The sequence below is a fragment of the Abramis brama genome, assembly GCF_963993115.1.
Source record: "Abramis brama genome assembly, chromosome: 7".
Lineage (NCBI taxonomy): Eukaryota > Metazoa > Chordata > Actinopteri > Cypriniformes > Leuciscidae > Abramis > Abramis brama.
Genome location: NC_139969.1, coordinates 38,645,225 through 38,657,433, shown reverse-complemented (window position 1 = coordinate 38,657,433; position 12,209 = coordinate 38,645,225). Strand labels below are relative to the sequence as shown.

Genomic DNA, 12,209 nt, shown 5'->3' with positions numbered 1-12,209 from the left:
TCAGGGATTTAGTAACTGCCTCACCCTAGTCTGTGAATCAGAGGGGGGTGGAAGTGTAACGGAGATATTTTTCTCTATGGGGACTTTTATTTTTTGAAGGGTTTTTCTTTCTCCGGTGTGTTCGCGGGAGATGCAAAGATGTCTGGAAAGAAGAAGAGCAGTGTTACGAGACAGACGGACATGCCATGACCGTGGTACGAGAAGTCGACATTTTTTCCCTGAAGCTGTAATATAAGCCTGTGGTGCACGGTCAGATTAAGTTTCGTGAGTTTAGTGTGTATTAACATTGTTGTGTGAGACTGAGACGCAGTTAAAGCATGAATTCGGTTGATTGCGTCATCGGACATAGAACGGTGTTGGACACTGGCTGAGAGCACGAGAGAGAGTTGCTGCAGCCGTGAGTTTCATTCAGAACACTGTTGTTGTTTTTTAGCGTTATTCTGACTCTTAAAGGGTTAGTTCACCCAAAAATGAAAATTCTGTCAGTAATTACTCACCCTCATGTTGTTCCAACCCCGTAAGACCTTCGTTCATTTTCGGAACACAAATTAAGATATTTTTGATTAAATCTGAGAGCTGGATCACTGCTCCATAGGCTTCTAAGACATTATAACTTGCTGGCCCAGAAAATGTATTAAAGACATCGTTAATATAGTCCAAGTGACTACAGTGGCTCAATCTTAAGTTTATAAAGCGACAAGAATACTTTTTGTGTGCAAAAAACCCCACAAAAATAACAACTTTATTCCACTATTCATTTCCTTCTCTCTGGGCCTCGAGTTTTTTCACGTAGTATAACTGCGCAGCTATTATACTGTGTTGTATGTCACACGTAGGCTCACTATTGTCCGACGCTGGTCATGTGTGTGATGCGTGTGACGTACAACCCAGAAGCGCTACAACTGCTCGCTGGTGGCAGTGGGCCTCATCCCCGCTGTTGCCCGAGCCACGTGTCATTCGTGAGTGCCGCCTCGGCGTGGGCGAGGCCCAGGCAGGTAACACAGAACTGATGAAGGCATGAAGGCACTGAATCTGGCATGTAGCAGCCATCGGATGCGGAGAGGAAAACAGGGTTGAGTAGTCCTCTATTGCATCTTCCACGATGACTTAGATAAGACTTCTAGCGTGAAGAAAAAGATTCTGACGTAATTTTCGCGCCCATGCATTTTATACTGCCCGCTGACCTGTCAGTATTTGCATGCTTCACGTCAATTGGCCAGCTGTCCCCAGCTGGCGTTAGCCCATAAGATTTCAGCGAAAGTGGAGAAGGGAGGAGTTCCCATATACATCATAGCTGACGTAATGTTGAGTTACCGCCTTGAAAGGTAACCGCCCAATCTGGCAACCCTGGCTGTGAGACTTCAGTGTAAATGCCCACTGCTGTGATTGGCTGACATGCTTGCATATGAAATATTTAGCATTACATGTGCAACTCTCTCAAAAACTTTTTCAAAAACTATTGCAGCTATTATACGTTTTTTACTATTACAGCTATCGGGATTAACAAATCGTGAGAAGTTTTTTAAGTATTTAGATCTATTCCCATCACATAAAATGTTGCAGTGATGAGCATTGAGCAGATGACAGTCTGTTAATCGCGTGAATGAAGATCTTATCATTGCAACACAGTTTCTGCACTCTCACTAATAATTTCACCAATGCAAACATGAGGTAAGTACAGTAAGAGCTTCATTGTGCAGCGTAACATTGTCATTGATTTCATAACGAGTTTTGGCAAGTGTCCAGATAAACTCACGCTGTGTGATTGACAGCTTGTGCGATTGGAAAGGGATTGTTCTTTGATCGCTTTCTGTATATATTTTAATCACAGTTTAAATAAGATTATTTTCATCCTACTAAGAGAAACGATGTGAAGTTGATCGTTTAGTCACAACGATTTTGAGAGAAAGATTATCTGTCTGAACTTGAACAACTTGAACAACACTGAGCAACTGCCATGCTTCGCTCGTTTGCAAGCCATGATGTCTCTCAAGGAAAAAACAATATCGCGATCGCGTAGCTCATTTTCTCATGGGCGGGCCAAATTCTTTTTGCGGGCAAAGAAAAGAAAGTGGAGGTGACCTTTCCCCTTATGAAAACATAAAGGGAAGATTTCTAGATTCGCCAGTCTGAGCTTTCATTATCTCAAAAATACACAGGGCTTGGTTTACACCTATCAAAATGTCTAGCCACTGGGGGACCATAGGCAGGCTAGGGGAACTCATATTAATGTTAAAAAACCTCATAAAGTGAAATTTTTATGTCATAGGACCTTTAAAAGAGGTGTTAAAAACACATACTCGATATGCTCAGCTTTCAGGACCAGACTGTTGGGCGATTCTGCTCAGGGTTCTAGAGGATGTTACAGAGGGACAACCCTTTTTCATAAATTCACATTTATTCCTGACACACCGTTGAGTTTGATATGTAGAGATATTATGCACAAACTGGGAATGGAAATTACGTTTGATGAGAATACAGTCTGTCTGTCATTTATGTCAAGCCTGCAGCTCTCTGTTGAACCATTGCCAAATTTATGTGATGCTGTTGAATTGCAGCTGCAACAGGAAACAGACACCACAGAGGCGCAACCACAGAAGTGGCCCTCAGTTGAGGAAGTAAACCCAATTCTTTGCTCTAAATTTAAAGATGACATAGGCTTTGTGAATATTGAACCATACAGAGCCAAGCTAAAAACTCCTGTGTATGTCAAACAGTACCCATTGTCACTTGAAAAAGAAAAGGGTGTCCAGACACTGTTGGACAATTTTATAGCACAGGGTGTAGTAGTGCAAAACACTCACCCTATAACACACCAATTAATCAGTGGACAGAAGAAAACATGCAGCACTTTAATGTTATAAAGAAAGCTGTGATGTTGCATAACCTGCAGACACAATACATGACTTCACAACAATGCTCAGGGTATGAAGCAACTTTGTGCGTGATGGCTAACTTGACAATAAAACCGAAGTCAGTAGTGAACTCAGCATTATTGGCTATGCAGGGACTGAATGACTTACTGGATGACATGACACAGGAAACACATGACTGTTTGGGAGAAATCCAACAATCCTGCTCCTCCAGGGACGATCTGTAGGATACGCCCCTGAATGTGGGGCGAAGTATGTATGTAGATGGGTCTTGCTCAAAACCTTCTGATGGTGTTTTCCTCTGTGGGTATTCAATCGTAAAACTAGATGGCACTATCATAGAAGCATACGCTTATTGCGCTCACAAGAGCATGCATACTTGCAAAAGATAGAGTAGTAACAATTTACACAGATTTGAAGTATGCTCATGGTGTAGTACAGCACTTTTCCAAAACGTGTACAAAGACATTTTTAAAACTACTACCAATATCCCACTCAGTGTTAATAGCAGACCTTATTGAAGCGGTACAACAGCCTGCCATAGTGGCCATAGTGAAAGTCAAAGGTCACATGACTGGGGATGATGAAACCGCTATAGGAAATAGGCAACTCCCGCACTTCTATTTCCTGAGGCCCAATTCCAACATTTGTAAATTGACTTCACGCAAATGCCTACAGTAGGAAATTGTAAATATATGTTAACGATTGTTGACAGATTCCCAAAGGTGCCAGAAATCTTCCTTACACCAAGGAGAGTAGTTAAGATACTAACAAAAGAAATCATTCCCCGATATGAGATACCCAAGGTGATTGAGAGCGATAACGGAACTCCATTCGCTTCAAAAGTGACGAAGCTCTTCGCTAAAACGTTAGCTGTTGATATTCGGCAGTCATCAAACTAATGAATCAAACGCTAAAAGATAAACTGACCAAAGGTTCATTGGACACGGAAAAGAAATGGGTACATTTACTACCAGCCATATTGGCAGAACTAAGAATGACCCCATGTGCCGCAACCAAACAATGACATTATAAGGATTTTCAACAATGGATTTTTGAAAATATACAGGATTTTTGCAATTGTTCAAACATTAAGGCTGTTGTGTACACCTAAATTCATTTAAAAAATTTAATTTAAGTGATTTTAGTGTTTCTTCATCTAGATGAATTGTCCGTAGCCTTAAAAAATGTCATGTGGTGCGACCGTGATTTATCTTAAAATGAATTAATTTCCTTAACATGCTTAAACATTTTTTTACAAGTTTTTAGTAATTAAAGTGCTTAGAAACCAAGTATTTGCATTCATTTTTTGTTCTATAATTTCTGAGTTGCCTTCTTAAATCTAGTTAACAGACTTATTTTTCCTGTAAATCACATAAAACTGATAGAAATGTTTTAAAAATATCATTTACTAAAGCATACTGTATCAGTGGTTCATATTTCAGCCACAGAAATAAGATATATTATTTTTAAATTTAATACAGTGATTGCTTTTATTGGTCACACCACACAATGAGTGGTCGCTCCAAATGACACGAAGACCTTATATAGTTAAAAATCTATTTAAAGAGATCAATGAACAATACATTTTATACAAAAAATAGATTTAATCCAGATTTTATACAAATTTCACAGAATTTTCCTAAACATAAACATTTTATAAACATTTTTTTATATATAAAAATCACATCACAAACGCAAGTGCACCATTTAATTTAACTTGACTTAGAATTTCTTTCTACCAAATAATAATGTTATAGATATAAATTATTTCATAAAAGTATTGTATACAGGTAACATTTGGGGTAAACAGTTTTTTTAAGTAATTAATACTTTTATTAATCAAGGACACATTCATTTAATAAAAAGTGACAGTAAAGATATTTAGGCTATAATGTTACGAAAGATTCTATTTCAAATAAATGCTGTTCTTTTGAACTTTCTATTCATCAAATAATCCTGACATCTAAAATGTATCACAGTTTCCACAAAAATATGAACATTGATAATAATCAGAAATGTTCCTTGAGCAGCAAATCATTAGTGACCCTGGATCACAAAACCAGTCACAAGTCGCACAGGGTATATAGCCAACAATACATTTTATGGGTCAAAATTTTCGATTTTTCTTTTATTCCAAAAATCATTAGGATATTAAATAAAGATCATGTTTCATATTTTATAAATGTCCTACCGTAAATTTATAAAACATTTATTTTTGTGAGTGAATATAGCAATATCGCAAACATAAATGGACAACTTTAAAGGCGATTTTCTCAATTTTTAAATTTTGTAATCGGCCAAATATTGTTCTATCTTAACAAATCATACATCAATGGAAAGCTTATTTATTCAGCTTTCATATGATGTATAAATCTCAATTTAAAAAAATTTACCCATGTGACATTGACCCACTGAGTGGTTTTGTGGTCCAGGGTTACATATTAGAATGATTTCTGAAGGATCACGTGACACTGAAGACTGGATTAACGATGCTGAAAATTCAGCTTTGATCACAGGAATAAATTACAGTTTACTATATATTCACATAGAAAACAGATATTTTAAACTGTAATAATATTTCACTCTTCTCCTATCAAGGTACTCCGCTCTTGCTGCAGGGTCAGAATTTTTTCGCTTGGCAGTGGCATCTGGTAAAATAGATTAAAATAGTTTTAAATAAATAAATAGGCAATAATAAATACACTACTAATAAATGCATTATTACTAAACTGAAATTACATGCTCTAATTTTTTTGTTGCATTTTTCTCATATTGTGCAAAGAGTAAACATAGCCTGTCTGAAATATATAAAAAAAATATATCCCAAATTCCATAAAAATCTATTCCAAATGATACTAAAGTAAAGTACTTTCTTTATATAAACCGTCAATTGAATATAAAAGCATGCAACTGCCAATCTAGGACATATATCTATCATGGAAAACAGTCTGCAGTGGTCGGACCACATGATATTTGGTCGCACCACATGATATTTTCAAATTCAGTCAAACTTTACTGGCACAGAATTGGCCACCTAAACAAAACAAGCTAGCTTCCCAAAAAAGGTCACTATGAAATTTATAATACAAATATATATTTGTAGAAATAACTTTAATATTAAAACATTTTTGAGGTCATACCACATGACACCCAAATGTGGCAACTACATACCAACCATTACAGAGGTTTATTTTTTTTCCAATTTGAGAGAATTACAAACCTGCTTGCTGCTTCCATGGGTCCTTGGTAAATTGGTATATGATTTAACTTCTTCTTCTTCTTCTTGAATTTTATTGGCGGTTGACAAACAACAAAATGGTGTATTTCCGCCTATGATTTAACTTCCTGTGTTTGAATAGTTTTCAACATAAAAGTCCCAAAATGGTAGTTCCTTGATGGTCGCACCACATGATATTTCATAAAATGGACATCATCAGACAAAGTTTGTTTGTATATTATGATGGAAATATAAATACAAATGCTTTGATTTTTTTTAAAGGATTACAAAACATTTTGGAAATCATGCCAAATAGTGCAGAAAATAAATTTGAATAAATTTAGAGTAATTTCAAAGACGTTTTCAAAACAGAAGTTATGGACGAACGGTCGCACCACATGATGTTTTGACACTTAAAAAAACAAATAAGTAAAGGTTTTTGAAAAGTTAAAGTGAGTACATAAATGGGAGAGGTACTACAAATATACAGTATCTTTTTATGCATTTAAACCCGTTTTTGCCTGAAAAAAATGCAATCGGACAGAAAATGTAGGCGTCACGTCATTGACCGATATATATATATATATATATATATATATATATATATATATATATATATATATATATATACAAAAGTGTTAAATTATAATGTATTTGAAATGTTCATGTTAACGTTGTTATATGTATATATATATATAACTTTTATATTATACAATATTATTATTTATTATAATAAATATATACAGTGAGGAAAATAAGTATTTGAACACCCTGCTATTTTGCAAGTTCTCCCACTTGGAAATCATGGAGGGGTCTGAAATTGTCATCGTAGGTGCATGTCCACTGTGAGAGACATAATCTAAAAAATAAATTCCAGAAATCACAATATATGATTTTTTAACTATTTATTTGTATAATACAGCTGCAAATAAGTATTTGAACACCTGTCTATCAGCTAGAATTCTGCCCCTCAAAGACCTGTTAGTCTGCCTTTAAAATGTCCACCTCCACTCCATTTATTATCCTAAATTATATGCACCTGTTTGAGGTCGTTAGCTGCATAAAGACACCTGTCCACCCCATGCAATCAGTAAGAATCCAACTACTAACATGGCCAAGACCAAAGAGCTGTCCAAAGACACTAGAGACAAAATTGTACACCTCCACAAGGCTGGAAAGGGCTATGGGGAAATTGCCAAGCAGCTTGGTGAAAAAAGGTCCACTATTGGAGCAATCATTAGAAAATGGAAGAAGCTAAACATGACTGTCAATCTCCCTCGGACTGGGGCTCCATGCAAGATCTCACCTCGTGGGGTCTCAATGATCCTAAGAAAGGTGAGAAATCAGCCCAGAACTACACGGGAGGAGCTGGTCAATGACCTGAAAAGAGCTGGGACCACCGTTTCCAAGGTTACTGTTGGTAATACACTAAGACGTCATGGTTTGAAATCATGCATGGCACGGAAGGTTCCCCTGCTTAAACCAGCACATGTCAAGACCCGTCTTAAGTTTGCCAATGACCATTTGGATGATCCAGAGGAGTCATGGGAGAAAGTCATGTGGTCAGATGAGACCAAAATAAAACTTTTTGGTCATAATTCCACTAAACGTGTTTGGAGGAAGAAGAATGATGAGTACCATCCCAAGAACACCATCCCTACTGTGAAGCATGGGGGTGGTAGCATCATGCTTTGGGGGTGTTTTTCTGCACATGGGACAGGGCGACTGTACTGTATTAAGGAGAGGATGACCGGGGCCATGTATTGCGAGATTTTGGGGAACAACCTCCTTCCCTCAGTTAGAGCATTGAAGATGGGTCGAGGCTGGGTCTTCCAACATGACAATGACCTGAAGCACACAGCCAGGATAACCAAGGAGTGGCTCTGTAAGAAGCATATCAAGGTTCTGGCATGGCCTAGCCAGTCTCCAGACCTAAACCCAATAGAGAATCTCGAAAGCTCGAACTCTGTGTTTCTCAGCGACAGCCCAGAAACCTGACTGATCTAGAGAAGATCTGTGTGAAGGAGTGGGCCAAAATCCCTCCTGCAGTGTGTGCAAACCTGGTGAAAAACTACAGGAAACATTTGACCTCTGTAATTGCAAACAAAGGCTACTGTACCAAATATTAACATTGATTTTCTCAGGTGTTCAAATACTTATTTGCAGCTGTATCATACAAATAAATAGTTAAAAAATCATACATTGTGATTTCTGGATTTTTTTTTTTTAGATTATGTCTCTCACAGTGGACATGCACCTACGATGACAATTTCAGACCCCTCCATGATTTCTAAGTGGGAGAACTTGCAAAATAGCAGGGTGTTCAAATACTTATTTTCCTCACTGTATATATATATATATATATATATATATATATATATATATATATATATATATATATATATATATACATATATATATATATATATATATAATGTATTGTTGTGTTTCTATACCGCAGTCCAAATCATTCTACGACATTCCTATAACCTATTACATTCATAGACTGTCCTTACCTTACCTACAGGTTAAAGATGCTAGAAATGGTTTCAGGGTCCTCTGCGGTGTCCGATCCAGTTCAGTCCTGGGTCCGTTTCACTGGGCTTTTGCTTAGTATTAATATCTAAACTACAACAAAGTAAAGATACTTTTAGGAAAAAATCACTCTGAGACTTTTTAAAAGTTTTTCGAATCACCAAAAAATGGTTTTGTTTAACTTTAAAAAGGTTTCAGAATAATACAAATACAATAAATTCAAAAAGGAAAAAATAACAGAAATGCGTATAGGTCTTCACCTCGAAATGCGCCCCCGAGCAACGGGAAACAAATCCTTTTATATGGTTTGATTGGGGCCGTCTTAAGAGTTTAGGGCTGGTCCTTATAATGAAGCAATTCCTTGAAAGGTAAAATAACTGGCCTGGAACATTCCACAGTTAAGGCTATTATGCAATAAACATATGTACATATCTCATAACTTGACACCTACGCTAGAAAGCTTAATCTACATTTGACCGTTCCTTCACCTGCAGTTGTTAAAACGGCAGCCTGCCTCTCGCCTCCTCACGAACTGTGAGGAGGCCTTTTTCTTTCTTCTTAAATTATGCTAAAAGGTCAAATAAGCAGGCATTGCCTTAACACCTGTTGTTCTGTTGAGTCTATTCAGAGAGATTAAAGGAAACCACAAACACTTCGGTTGCAAAGCAAGCTTGTACCATGCTTCTAGCGATTCAAGCTTCTTTTGCAAGCGATGACATTTAAAGGACAATTCCGGTGAAAAATGAACCTAGGGGTAATTAACACATTGTTACCGAGTCGATCGTTCCCTGGGATGCATTTTCATGATAATCGAATGTAAAGAGTTTTATCTCTAAAAACAGATTAGCTTATAACGCTAGATGGGTCCTTGCCTGTCTTCTTCCTCTTTTCTGTTTTCTTAGCTTTATGAAGTTCTCTGGCATGGTCTTTCTGGAGTCGCTCAACTAAAAATTGTCCATAAATATTTCAATTTTATCAGTTACCTTTGAGACATGTAAATTATTTAGAAGAGGTTCCAATTTGATGGATTTAACAGTTGTTAACATTTAACATGGATTTATTTCATATTTGGGCCTTCTGGCAACACAACAACACAACTATATATATATATATATATATATATATATATATATATACACATTTTGCAAACTTTTTGAGAACAGCGATTTTGCAACGAAAGGATTACAGAGTTCAACACTGTGTGACACAATATATCTCGTTGATTGAAACACTGGAAGCTACTTTTGCGGCTTTCCGCGATGATTCAAATTGTGACTTTGACGAAGTGCTCAGACTAACGGAGGAGTTAATGGCCAAGCACGGCATTGCTAACTGGGATGTTACTTCTCGTGAGCGCAAGCTACCTGCTAAATTCCATGAGTCTGTCATCACCACAACACTAGGGAAAACATCCGCTGTCAAAAGAAATGATGATTTAAGGGTATTGTGGAACTGTATAGACAGGCAGATAGCAGAGCTGAGCAATCGGTTTCAAGAAGATACCTATGGAAACATGCAAGCGTTGGCATCCCTCTTACCTGGATCCAGCACTTTTGGCCTGAAAGAACTGAGAGCTGATACAGAGAATAGAAAATTCTCCTCCCTGATTGAAGATCTTGACAGCTGCCCTTCTGACATTTTCCCCAACATCAACAGTCTGTTAAGGGCCATTATAACGCTGCCTATGACGTCATGTAGCGTTGAGAGACTTTTCTCCGTAACAAACCGGATCAAGACACGCCTGAGATCATCAGTGTTGACAGGGCGCCTTAATAACTTAAGTCAAGTCAAGTCACCTTTATTCATATAGCGCTTTTTACAATACAGATTGTATCAAAGCAGCTTCACATTGATAACATGAAAATAATACAACAAAGTTTGTTTCTAGAAGAAAATTGCATCATCGTCCACCTTAAGTAAGGCAGATCAATAATATTGTTGAATATTAAATGTCCCCAACTAAGCAAGCCAAAAGCCAAAGCAACAGTGGCAAAGAACCAAAACTCTATCAGGTGACAGAATGGAGAAAAAAAACATGAGAGAACCCAGGCTCAGTCTGTGCCAGTTCTCCTCTGGCCAACGAGTGAACATTACAGGTCAGAAGTCAGATTGGATCAGAACATTCAGAATATTTATCCAGTTCCATCTGGATGGAAGTCGGAGTCATCACGCCGGTATGGAGACGAGTTTGTTGAGGATCAGTGCCGATGGCTGTCATGTCGATTAGGCCTTCACAGGGCTGATGAGGCTGGCACCTCAGGGATGCGTCGTGGATGGGTCCAGGTGCAGGTCCATCTTCTGATCTGGATACGGCCCGGATCTGACTGACTTCAGTAAACCTCAGAATAAACAGAAAGAATAACATTAGCGTAGATTTCATTCTTCTTATGATGTAACGAGTACATCAGGTGTTATAGGAAGTGTCCCCGGTTCCGGCTGACCTAATCTATGCAGCCTAATAATCATTTAACTGATTTGAAGAATAGAAATGTATAATGTTCTATATGAATGCCAGGTAAAAGTGATGCGTTTTTAGTCTAGATTTAAACTGACAGAGTGTGTCTGCTTCCCTGACAATGTTAGGAAGACTGTTCCAAAGTTTAGGTGCTAAATAGGAGAAGGATCTACCGCCTGCAGTTGATTTTGATATTCTAGGTATTATTAACTGGCCAGAATTTTGAGATCGCAATAGACGTGAAGGACTATAATGCGTTAAGAGCTCGCTCAAGTACTGCGGAGCTAAACCATTTAGTGCTTTGTAAGTAGTCAGCAATATTTTAAAATGTATATGATGTTTAATAGGGAGCCAATGCAGTGTTGACAGAACAGGGCTAATATGGTCATACTTCCTGGTTCTGGTAAGAACTCGAGCTGCTGCGTTTTGGACCAGCTGTAGTTTGTTTATTAAGCGTGCAGGGCAACCACCCAGTAGAGCATTACAATAATCTAGCCTTGATGTCATGAACGCATGGACTAATTGTTCCGCATTTGTCAATGAGAGCATATGTCTTAATTTAGATATATGTTTAAGATTGAAGAATGCGGTTTTACAGATGCAAGAAATGTGTCTTTCAAATGAAAGATTGGTATCAAAGAGCACACCCAGGTTTCTAACCAACGACGAAGACTTGACAGAGCAGCCATCAATTGTTAGACAGTATTCTGGGTTAATACGTGCAGAGGTTTTTTGCCCAATAATTACAATCTCTGTTTTTTCAGAATTAAGTGGTAGGAAAATACTAGTCATCCAATTTTTTATATCAGCTATGCATTCCGTTAATTTTGTGAATTGGTGCGTTTCGTCGGGGCGCATAGAAATATAGAGCTGAGTATAACAGTGAAAACTAATTCCATGCTTCCTAATGATATCTCCCAAGGGTTGCATGTACAGAGTGAACAGCAACGGTCCTAGTACTGAGCCTTGTGGTACGCCATACTGAACTTGCGATCCGCCATACTGAACTTGTGATCGATGAGACATCTCTTCATTTACTGCTACAAACTGATAACGGTCAGATAAGTATGATTTAAACCATGCTAATGCAATTACACTTATGCCAACATAATTTTCGAGTCTATTC

At 37.6% G+C, this 12,209-nt stretch overlaps 1 long non-coding RNA gene across 2 annotated transcripts in view; it reads right to left on the bottom strand.

The window, feature by feature from the left end:
- The window catches only part of LOC311087205, a 46,855-nt gene extending 37,767 nt beyond the window's left edge, over window positions 1–9,088 (bottom strand). Inside the window, exons 1-2 of one of the 2 annotated variants that reach the window (XR_014607191.1) lie at window positions 8,889–9,088; window positions 8,619–8,721 (exon numbers count right to left, since the gene is read on the bottom strand). This is a non-coding gene — a long non-coding RNA (uncharacterized lncRNA). Of the gene's footprint in view, window positions 1–8,614; window positions 8,722–8,888 lie in introns of both variants that reach the window. The other variant, XR_014607192.1, reaches the window with a different exon arrangement.
- Window positions 9,089–12,209: the final 3,121 nt, after the last annotated feature.